At 44.4% G+C, this 12167-nt stretch overlaps 1 protein-coding gene across 1 annotated transcript in view; it reads right to left on the minus strand.

Moving 5' to 3' along the window:
- LOC139410566 (anthrax toxin receptor 2-like) overlaps nt 1–4036 on the minus strand; it is a 138058-nt gene extending 134022 nt beyond the window's left edge. Inside the window, exon 1 of the mRNA XM_071155857.1 lies at nt 3969–4036. The gene's annotated coding sequence lies outside the window, so the exon portion shown is untranslated. The remainder of the gene's footprint in view (nt 1–3968) is intronic.
- Between the last annotated feature and the right edge of the window lie 8131 nt (nt 4037–12167).

Raw genomic sequence — 12167 nt, forward strand, 5'->3', positions numbered from 1 at the left:
AGAATATATATCAGGTTAATATTACAGTATAATATATATCAGGTTAAATAGTACAGTAGAATATATATCAGCTTAATATTACAGTAGAATATATATCAGTTCAAAATACAGTAGAATATATATCAGGTTAATAGTACAGTAGAATATATATCAGGTTAATATTATAGTAGAATATATATCAGTTCAAAATACAGTAGAAAATATATAATGTTAATATACAGTAGAAAATATATCAGGTTAGTATTACAGTAGAATATATATTGGGTTAATATTACAGTAGAATATATATCAGGCTAATATACAGTAGAATATATATCAGGTCAATATTACAGTAGAATATATATCAGGTTAATATTACAGTAGAATATATATCAGTTTAATATTACAGTAGAATATATATCGGGTTAATATTATAGTAGAATATATATCAGGTTAATATTACAGTATAATATATATCAGGTTAATAGACAGTAGAATATATATCAGGTTAATATACAGTATAATATATATCAGGTTAATATTACAGTAGAATATATATCAGTTTAATATTACAGTAGAAAATATATCAGGTTAATATTACAGTAGAATATATATCAGGTTAATATTACAGTAGAATATATATCAGGTTAATATTACAGTAGAATATATATCAGGTTAATAGTACAGTAGAATATATATCAGGTTAATATTACAGTATAATATATATCAGGTTAATATACAGTAGAATATATATCAGGTTAATATACAGTATAATATATATCAGGTTAATATTACAGTAGAATATATATCAGTTTAATGTTACAGTAGAATATATATTTAGGTTAATATTACAGTAGAATATATATCAGGTTAATAGTACAGTAGAATATATATCAGGTTAATATTACAGTAGAATATATATCAGTTTAATATTACAGTATAATATATATCAGGTTAATAGTACAGTAGAATATATATCAGGTTAATATTTCAGTGGAATATATATCAGTTCAAAATACAGTAGAATATATGTCAGGTTAATATACAGTAGAAAATATATCAGGTTAGTATTACAGTAGAATATATATCGGGTTAATATTACAGTAGAATATATATCAGGTTAATATACAGTAGAATATATATCAGGTCAATATTACAGTAGAATATATATCAGGTTAATATATCAGTAGAATATATATCAGGTTAATATTACATTAGAATATATATTAGGTCAATATACAGTAGAATATATATCAGGTTAATATTACAGTAGAATATATATCAGGTTAAAATTACAGTAGAATTTATATCAGGTCAATATACAGTATTATCATTAGTATTATTGTATCCTATTCTAGACATCCTTTTTCCTTGGAGAATTCACAGTGATGTAACACTCAGCAATCTGTGAAGGTGTGATCATTATGTTGTCATTGACATCATAAAACCAGCATGCTATAGATAGTTATTGAATAGGCTGTTAAGTGTAAAGACATTATATTAGATATGCAGTGCGACGAAATGAAATGTTACATGGTATACAAGATACCGATACACTAGTTTGTATCACCTGATTCTAGTACCAGGAAGTGGTTAACATACAGGAAACAGATTGTCATGACTCACCCCCCCCCCCCCCCCCCCCCCCCCCCCCCCCCCCACATACACACATACAGGATGTTGTGCAATACATTTTTATGCCTGTCAATGTATGAGGGTGTGAATGGGAAATGGACAGTCATGCGCTTGCTTCCAGACCAAACCCACACAATCTAAATGTGGCCGTTCCACCTGTCCGTTACTTTTGCCTTGACTGATACTTATTCATTTATCAGCAAAGGTGCAAACACAGCTGTGCATGGATATAAATATTTAGCTAAAAAAAAAAGACCTTTACAAACTCTGAAAAATAAAAAAGTCCTCAGAGATGTGAGTTCTTCAGAGCATAAGGAGAGGTGCTGCTTTCTCCCACCCACATGACACATGGCCTAGTCTCAGCTAGTCTCAGCTAATCTCAGCTAGTTTCAGCTAGTCTCAACTAGTCTCAGCTAGTCTCAGCTAGACTTAGCTAGTCTCAACTAGTCTCAACTAGTATCAGATAGTCTCAGCTAGTCTCATCTAGTCTCAACTAGTCTTACCTAGTCTCAGCTAGTCTCAACTAGTCTCAACTAGTCTCAGCTAGTATCAGCTAGTCTCAGCTAGTCTCAACTAGTCTCAGATATCCTCAGCTAGTCTCAGCTAGTCTCAACTAGTCTCAGCTAGTCTCAGCTAGTCTCAGCTATCCTCAGCTAGTCTCAGCTATCCTCAGATAGTCTCAGCTAGTCTCAGATATTCTCAGCTAGTCTCAGCTATCCTCAGCTAGTCTCAGCTAGTCTCAGATATTCTCAGCTAGTCTCAGCTAGTCTCAACTTGTCTCAGCTATCTTCAGCTAGTCTCAGCTAGTCTCAGCTAGTCTTAGCTAGTCTCAACTAGTCTCAGCTATCCTCAGGTAGCCTCAGCTAGTCTCAGCTAGTCTCAGATAGTCTCAGCTATCCTCAGATAGTCTCAGCTAGTCTCAGCTAGTCTCAACTAGTCTCAGCTAGTCTCAACTAGTCTCAGCTAGTCCTTTCCCACAGTCAGACCCACATAGCATCTTTTAGCCACACGGACAAGTCTGGCAAGAAAACACAGCAGACGTATGGATCACGTCCTTTCTGAGAAGGCTTTTCAGAGGCTGACTGAGTCATTTGTTTGTGGAGATTGAGACTTGGATTTAGTTATTAATGAGAAATTGTGTGAGTCAAAAGATGAGTATTATTTGCAACTTTAGATGGGTGATGGACTGGCTAGAATCACATCTATTCCCCATAAATACCTAACAGATCAGATATCTAAATATGTTTAGCCTAACATCTCAGGCTAGACTGAAATTAAAATTGCAATTAAAATCCTTTTTTTTTTTCTCCTCCCAGTTTTCTCTTTCAAACAACACACTGAATAAATCAAGAGCTTGCTTGAGGTGCCAGGGAGAAATCCAAAATCTGGAGAAAAACCAGAAGAGAGAAATCTGTCCAGATTTCACGCTCCACATGGCAGAACAGAAGTGTTCCTGGTAAAGGAGCATTGTGTAGGAGATTGTCCTCGCCTCTCTGTGTCCTGTTGGCCTTACTGTACACACCCATTTCACGCAGACCACCTGGGTTCAAATCCTATTCGAAATACATTTCTAAAACTTTATCTGCACTTGATTGAGCTTGCCTGCCTGACATAACGGACCAATAGAATAGTCCCAATACTTTAAACCTCGTCCATCTGGCCCTCTTGGAAGGCTAGAACAAACGCTTCAATTACTTGAAAGATATCAAATAGTACTTGAACCCCGGTCTTCCGGCCCCCTCTGCGGTAGGAAGGGGAGATAGATATCTATGTGTGGATCTGAACCACCCCGGTTACAAATGGCCATTCTCACAGCCCAGAAGCCTGATCCTCGCTGCCTCCCACTCCCACCGGGCCTGCTTGCTATGTTCTTCAACAAACCATTTATTCATTTCAGTTTGGCTGGGTCGATACCGTCTGGACAAGCACATAGCGTTGAGTCAACCAACGTTGCTATAAAAAAAAAAACTCTGCCTTCAATTTTATTTTATTAACTTTTTTCCTGATCATTTTTATCCTCTATTTTAACCCAGGTTGGACATGAGTACTTTTAAACTATGCTAGTTGGTACGTTATGTAGGGATGGGCTATATTGGTGGACTGGGAAAACATTGAATAAGTGGTTTAGCTAGACAGAAGTTGATCAGAAGAACGTTTAAAACTCAGATGTGACATAGTGCTGGCATTGATAAAAGTGGCATTTGTGGATTTGTTGAAATCTCCAAGATTCCATTTTAACAAACATATCCAGTCCACCCTTGTTCCTTGACTTACCCAACACTTTTATCCATTACACTCAGTCCTTGTCCATTTGCCAGACCACAAGTCATTTGTAAAGAATACAAAATGCTTACCTCACAAATCGATCTGTCAGATTCTTCACAAAGGCATAAATCTCACCCCAGTCGTTAGAAACACTCCCCGACCTGCAACAGAGAAAAAAAACAGTTGACTTCTAGAATTCTGTTCCGTTGAACGTGCCACAACAATGAAAGCATTTTAATATCATGAAGAATGCCTTGAACCTCTTTAGTTTTTTTTTAACAGCACACCTTCTTTGTTCTACAGTTAGACATGCTGACTAGGCTTGCTGTTACAGATAGTGGTAGTAGTGACTGTACTGATAACACACTGTATCACACACAACATGTGGTAAAACTCTGCAGTGTGTTGCTGATTGAGCATAGCACGAGTCAGCAGAATGTGTTCAGACCGATGCTTTCAGATAGATGAAAGAGAACCACATTGTCTTTGAAACTAAATTCAACTTGAGTCAAAACAATTCCTTAGGATAATGTTTGATCTTGGATCACCCCATGCAAGAGCTGGATGTGTGAACTTGATAACCCCCTAAAAGAGCAGGATGTATGGACTTGATAACCCCCTACGATAGCCGGATGTATGAACTTGATAACCCCCTACAAGAGCTAGATGTGTGAACTTGATAACCCCCACAAGAGCTAGATGTGTGAACTTGATAACCCTCTACGAGAGCAGGATGTATGGACTTGATAACCCCCTACAAGAGCTGGATGTGTGAACTTGATAACCCCCTACGAGAGCAGGATGTATGGACTTGATAACCCCCTACAAGAGCTGGATGTATGAACTTGATAACCCCCTACAAGAGCTAGATGTGTGAACTTGATAACCCTCTACGTTAGTAGGATGTATGGACTTGATAACCCCCTACAACAGCTGGATGTGTGAACTTGATAACCCCCTACGAGAGCAGGATGTGTGAACTTGATAACCCCCTACAAGAGCTGGATGTATTAACTTGATAACCCCCTAAGATAGCTGGATGTGTGAACTTGATAACCCCCTAAAAGAGCAGGATGTATGAACTTGATAACCCCCTACGATAGCCGGATGTATGAACTTGATAACCCCCTACAAGAGCTAGATGTGTGAACTTGATAACCCCCACAAGAGCTAGATGTGTGAACTTGATAACCCTCTACGAGAGCAGGATGTATGGACTTGATAACCCCCTACAAGAGCTGGATGTGTGAACTTGATAACCCCCTACGAGAGCAGGATGTATGGACTTGATAACCCCCTACAAGAGCTGGATGTATGAACTTGATAACCCCCTACAAGAGCTAGATGTGTGAACTTGATAACCCTCTATGTTAGTAGGATGTATGGACTTGATAACCCCCTACAACAGCTGGATGTGTGAACTTGATAACCCCCTACAAGAGCTAGATGTGTGAACTTGATAACCCTCTACAAGAGCTAGATGTGTGAACTTGATAACCCCCTACAAGAGCTAGATGTGTGAACTTGATAACCCTCTACGTTAGTAGGATGTATGGACTTGATAACCCCCTACAACAGCTGGATGTGTGAACTTGATAACCCCCTACGAGAGCAGGATGTGTGAACTTGATAACCCCCTACAAGAGCTGGATGTATTAACTTGATAACCCCCTATGATAGCTGGATGTGTGAACTTGATAACCCCCTAAAAGAGCAGGATGTATGAACTTGATAACCCCCTACGATAGCCGGATGTATGAACTTGATAACCCCCTACAATAGCTAGATGTGTGAACTTGATAACCCCCCACAAGAGCTAGATGTGTGAACTTGATAACCCTCTACGAGAGCAGGATGTATGGACTTGATAACCCCCTACAAGAGCTGGATGTGTGAACTTGAAAACCCCCTACGAGAGCAGGATGTGTGAACTTGATAACCCTCTACGATAGCAGGATGTATGAACTTGATAACCCTCTACGATAGCAGGATGTATGAACTTGATAACACCTTACAAGAGCAGGATGTGTGAACTTGATAACCCTCTACGATAGCAGGATGTATGAACTTGATAACCCCCTACAAGAGCAGGATGTGTGAACTTGATAACCCCCTACAAGAGCTGGATGTGTGAACTTGATAAGAGCTGAGCTGGATGTATCTATAGATGGATAAAGTATTCATTATGGTGGTCATGATGAGAAGAGCAGAGACATTGGTATCATTATTAACGTTATAAAATCGTTGTTGTGCCAAAACCACTGACATTGTGAGTGTCTACAGTTGAGATTCCCTGGTCTACTTCCCTGGTCTACTTCCCTGGTCTACCTCCCTGGTCTCAACCCCTGGTCTACTTCCCTGGTCTACTTCCCTGGTCTACTTCCCTGGTCTACACCCCTGGTCTACTTCCCTGGTCTACCTTCCTGGTCTACCTCCCTGGTCTACTTCCCTGGTCTACTTCCCTGGTCTACTTCCCTGGTCTACCTCCCTGGTCTAAACCCCTGGTCTACTTCCCTGGTCTACCTCCCTGGTCTAAACCCCTGGTCTACTTCCCTGGTCTACTTCCCTGGTCTACTTCCCTGGTCTACCTCCCTTGGTCTACTTCCCTGGTCTACCTCCCTGGTCTACCTCCCTGGTCTCAACCCCTGGTCTACCTCCCTGGTCTCAACCCCTGGTCTACCTCCCTGGTCTACCACCCTGGTCTGAACCCCTGGTCTACCTCCCTTGGTCTACTTCCCTGGTCTACCTCCCTGGTCTACTTCCCTGGTCTACCTCCCTGGTCTACTTCCCTGGTCTACTTCTCTGGTCTCAACCCCTGGTCTACCTCCCTGGTCTCAACCCCTGGTCTACTTCCCTGGTCTACTTCCCTGGTCTACTTCCCTGGTCTACCTCCCTGGTCTACTTCCCTGGTCTACTTCCCTGGTCTCAACCCCTGGTCTACCTCCCTGGTCTACTTCCCTGGTCTCAACCCCCGGTCTACTTCCCTGGTCTACCTCCCTGGTCTGAACCCCTGGTCTACCTCCCTTGGCCTACTTCCCTGGTCTACCTCCCTGGTCTACTTCCCTGGTCTACTTCCCTGGTCTCAACCCCTGGTCTACCTCCCTGGTCTAAACCCCTGGTCTACTTCCCTGGTCTACCTCCCTGGTCTCAACCCCTGGTCTACCTCCCTGGTCTACCTCCCTGGTCTCAAACCCTGGTCTACTTCCCTGGTCTAAACCCCTGGTCTACTTCCCTGGTCTACCTCCCTGGTCTCAACCCCTGGTCTACTTCTCTGGTCTCAACCCCTGGTCTACTTCTCTGGTCTACCTCCCTGGTCTACTTCCCTGGTCTACCTCCCTGGTCTACTTCCCTGGTCTACTTCCCTGGTCTACTTCCCTGGTCTACTTCCCTGGTCTACTTCCCTGGTCTAAACCCCTGGTCTACTTCCCCGGTCTACTTCCCTGGTATACTTCCCTGGTCTACTTCCCTGGTCTACTTCTCTGGTCTACTTCCCTGGTCTAAACCCCTGGTCTACTTCCCTGGTCTACTTCACTGTTCTAAACCCCTGGTCTACTTCCCTGGTCTATTCCCCTGGTCTAAATCCCTGGTCTACTTCCCTGGTCTACTTCCCCGGTCTACTTCCCTGGTCTAAATCCCTGGTCTACTTCCCTGGTCTACCTCCCTGGTCTACTTCCCTGGTCTACTTCCCTGGTCTACTTCCCCGGTCTACTTCCCCGGTCTACTTCCCCGGTCTAAATCCCTGGTCTACTTCCCTGGTCTACCTCCCCGGTCTACTTCCCTGGTCTACACCCCCTGTCTACTTCCCTGGTCTACTTCCCCTGTCTACTTCCCCGGTCTACTTCCCCTGTCTACTTCCCCGGTCTACTTCCCCGGTCTACTTCCCCGGTCTACTTCCCTGGTCTACCTCCCTGGTCTAAACCCCTGGTCTACTTCCCTGGTCTACTTCCCTGGTCTAAATCCCTGGTCTACACCCCCTGTCTACTTCCCCGGTCTACTTCCCCGGTCTACTTCCCCGGTCTACTTCCCTGGTCTACTTCCCTGGTCTACCTCCCTGGTCTACTTCCCTGGTCTAAATCCCTGGTCTACTTCCCTGGTCTACTTCCCTGGTCTACTTCCCTGGTCTACTTCCCTGGTCTACTTCCCTGGTCTACTTCCCCGGTCTACTTCCCTGGTCTACTTCCCTGGTCTACTCCCCTGGTCTACTTCCCTGGTCTACCTCCCTGGTCTACTTCCCTGGTATACCTCCCTGGTCTACTACCTTGGTTCACTTCATTGGTTTACTTCCTGGTCTACCTCCATGGTCTACTACCTTGGTTCACTTCAATGGTTTACTTCCTGGTCTACCTACGTTGGTTTACTTCCTGGCAATGCCCTTGCTACTATGCCAATACCACCTAGTTTTTATGAAATAAACATTTTTTTTGGTTAATAACTGATATGATGACTGATAGTTTTTATTATCATTGTTATCATCCAGATACATCATGTGCCAGTCCAGAGCGGGTAGACACGTTGGGAGTGTGCTTGCCACACACGCCTCAGGCCTTGGCACACCGTACCCTCTATCAGTCAAAGTGAGCAATGTGAACACAGTCAGTGTGTTCAATTTGCCCTTGATGATAACGACGTCGTAGTAATTAAACTAATAATTACAATCCAATGTATGTGCAGAGAACATTAAAACATGAGAGATTCACCATTAGGGCCGCCATCTTTCACACAGTTTCTCTCCTCCTCCCCCCTCCCCCCCCTCTCCAAGACAAGGTCAATGTTTCCATCTGGCGAAGAGTGTGTATCTGTGGGGGGGGGGGGGGGGGGGGGGGGGCTAAGGCAAAGTTCCACAGCACTTTGATAATACTGCAACTACTAACTACTCAGGATGATTAACGTTGTGAATACGTTACATTTGTACGGTCCTTGATACGTTGTGAATACGTTACTTTTGTAAGGTCCTTGATACGTTGTGAATACGTTACTTTTGTATGGTCCTTGATACGTTGTGAATACGTTACATTTGTAAGGTCCTTGATACGTTGTGAATACGTTACATTTGTAAGGTCCTTGATACGTTGTGAATACGTTACATTTGTAAGGTCCTTGATACGTTGTGAATACGTTACTTTTGTAAGGTCCTTGATACGTTGTGAATACGTTACATTTGTAAGGTCCTTGATACGTTGTGAATACGTTACATTTGTAAGGTCCTTGATACGTTGTGAATACGTTACATTTGTAAGGTCCTTGATACGTTGTGAATACGTTACATTTGTAAGGTCCTTGATACGTTGTGAATACGTTACTTTTGTAAGGTCCTTGATACGTTGTGAATACGTTACATTTGTAAGGTCCTTGATACGTTGTGAATACGTTACATTTGTAAGGTCCTTGATACGTTGTGAATACGTTACTTTTGTAAGGTCCTTGATACGTTGTGAATACGTTACATTTGTAAGGTCCTTGATACGTTGTGAATACGTTACATTTGTAAGGTCCTTGTTACAACACCTACACTACAGTACTGACCTTCTCAAGAGCTTCGGACCTCTTGGTGTTTATGGCTAAGGTGTTGGGACTGACTGAACTTTCGCTGCAACATGCGGTTGGCTCGTGACGATCTAATGTTTACTAGTAAGCCTAAGTACTGTATATACAGTGCCTTCAGGGTACTCACACCCCTTGATTTTTTGTTCTGTTATAGCCTGAATTTGAAATGGATTTCGTGTCACTGGCCCCATAATGTCAAAGTGGAATTATGTTTTTAGAAACGTTAACAAATGAATTAAAAAATGAAAATCTGAAATGTCTTGAGTCAATAAGTACTCAACACCTTTGTTATGGCAAGCCTAAATACGTTCAGGAGTAAAACTTTGCTTAATAACAAGTCACAAAATAAGTTGCATGGAACTCAAGAACAGTACATTGTATGTGTTATTTTGCATAAAACGGAAAAGTTGGGGTGATGTGATTACCGAAATATTGTGCTTTTACAAAATATTAAGCTGTTTTCAAATAAATATTTTGAATGTATTTGTTTTTCTTTCAATAATAGTGTTCAACATGTTTCTTTAATGACTACCTCATCTCTGTATCCTACACATACCAGTCTCTGGGGCGGCAGGTGAGCCTGGTGGTTAGAGTGTAGAGGCGGCAGGGTAGTCTAGTGGTTAGAGTGTAGAGGCGGCGGGGTAGTCTAGTGGTTAGAGTGTAGAGGCGGCAGGGTAGTCTAGTGGTTAGAGTGTAGAGGCGGCGGGGTAGTCTAGTGGTTAGAGTGTAGAGGCGGCAGGGTAGTCTAGTGGTTAGAGTGTAGAGGGGGCAGGGTAGTCTAGTGGTTAGAGTGTAGAGGCGGCGGGGTAGTCTAGTGGTTAGAGTGTAGAGGCGGCGGGGTAGTCTAGTGGTTAGAGTGTAGAGGGGGCAGGGTAGTCTAGTGGTTAGAGTGTAGAGGCGGCGGGGTAGTCTAGTGGTTAGAGTGTAGAGGCGGCAGGGTAGTCTAGTGGTTAGAGTGTAGAGGCGGCGGGGTAGTCTAGTGGTTAGAGTGTAGAGGCGGCAGGGTAGTCTAGTGGTTAGAGTGTAGAGGGGGCAGGGTAGTCTAGTGGTTAGAGTGTAGAGGCGGCGGGGTAGTCTAGTGGTTAGAGTGTAGAGGCGGCGGGGTAGTCTAGTGGTTAGAGTGTAGAGGGGGCAGGGTAGTCTAGTGGTTAGAGTGTAGAGGCGGCGGGGTAGTCTAGTGGTTAGAGTGTAGAGGCGGCAGGGTAGCCTAGTGGTTAGAGTGTAGAGGTGGCAGGGTAGCCTAGTGGTTAGAGTGTAGAGGTGGCAGGGTAGTCTAGTGGTTAGAGTGTAGAGGCGGCGGGGTAGTCTAGTGGTTAGAGTGTAGGGGCGGCAGGGTAGTCTAGTGGTTAGAGTGTAGAGGCGGCGGGGTAGTCTAGTGGTTAGAGTGTAGGGGCGGCAGGGTAGTCTAGTGGTTAGAGTGTAGAGGCGGCGGGGTAGTCTAGTGGTTAGAGTGTAGAGGCGGCAGGGTAGCCTAGTGGTTAGAGTGTAGAGGAGGCAGGGTAGTCTAGTGGTTAGAGTGTAGAGGCGGCGGGGTAGCCTAGTGGTTAGAGTGTAGAGGTGGCAGGGTAGTCTAGTGGTTAGAGTGTAGAGGTGGCAGGGTAGTCTAGTGGTTAGAGTGTAGAGGCGGCGGGGTAGCCTGGTGGTTAGAGTGTAGAGGTGGCAGGGTAGTCTAGTGGTTAGAGTGTAGAGGCGGCAGGGTAGTCTAGTGGTTAGAGTGTAGAGGCGGCAGGGTAGTCTAGTGGTTAGAGTGTAGAGGCGGCGGGGTAGTCTAGTGGTTAGAGTGTAGAGGGGGCAGGGTAGTCTAGTGGTTAGAGTGTAGAGGCGGCGGGGTAGCCTAGTGGTTAGAGTGTAGAGGAGGCAGGGTAGCCTAGTGGTTAGAGTGTAGAGGGGCAGGGTAGCCTAGTGGTTAGAGTGTAGAGGAGGCAGGGTAGCCTAGTGGTTAGAGTGTAGAGGAGGCAGGGTAGTCTAGTGGTTAGAGTGTAGAGGCGGCGGGGTAGCCTAGTGGTTAGAGTGTAGAGGTGGCAGGGTAGTCTAGTGGTTAGAGTGTAGAGGTGGCAGGGTAGTCTAGTGGTTAGAGTGTAGAGGCGGCGGGGTAGCCTAGTGGTTAGAGTGTAGAGGAGGCAGGGTAGCCTAGTGGTTAGAGTGTAGAGGCGGCGGGGTAGTCTAGTGGTTAGAGTGTAGAGGTTGCAGGGTAGCCTAGTGGTTAGAGTGTAGAGGCGGCGGGGTAGTCTAGTGGTTAGAGTGTAGAGGTGGCAGGGTAGCCTAGTGGTTAGAGTGTAGAGGAGGCAGGGTAGTCTAGTGGTTAGAGTGTAGAGGCGGCGGGGTAGCCTAGTGGTTAGAGTGTAGAGGTGGCAGGGTAGTCTAGTGGTTAGAGTGTAGAGGTGGCAGGGTAGTCTAGTGGTTAGAGTGTAGAGGCGGCGGGGTAGCCTGGTGGTTAGAGTGTAGAGGTGGCAGGGTAGTCTAGTGGTTAGAGTGTAGAGGCGGCAGGGTAGTCTAGTGGTTAGAGTGTAGAGGCGGCAGGGTAGTCTAGTGGTTAGAGTGTAGAGGCGGCGGGGTAGTCTAGTGGTTAGAGTGTAGAGGCGGCGGGGTAGCCTGGTGGTTAGAGTGTAGAGGTGGCAGGGTAGTCTAGTGGTTAGAGTGTAGAGGCGGCAGGGTAGTCTAGTGGTTAGAGTGTAGAGGCGGCAGGGTAGTCTAGTGGTTAGAGTGTAGAGGCGGCAGGGTAGACTAGTGGTTAGAGTGTAGAG

This window comes from Oncorhynchus clarkii, chromosome 6 (assembly GCF_045791955.1).
Source record: "Oncorhynchus clarkii lewisi isolate Uvic-CL-2024 chromosome 6, UVic_Ocla_1.0, whole genome shotgun sequence".
In the NCBI taxonomy this organism is placed as follows: domain Eukaryota; kingdom Metazoa; phylum Chordata; class Actinopteri; order Salmoniformes; family Salmonidae; genus Oncorhynchus; species Oncorhynchus clarkii.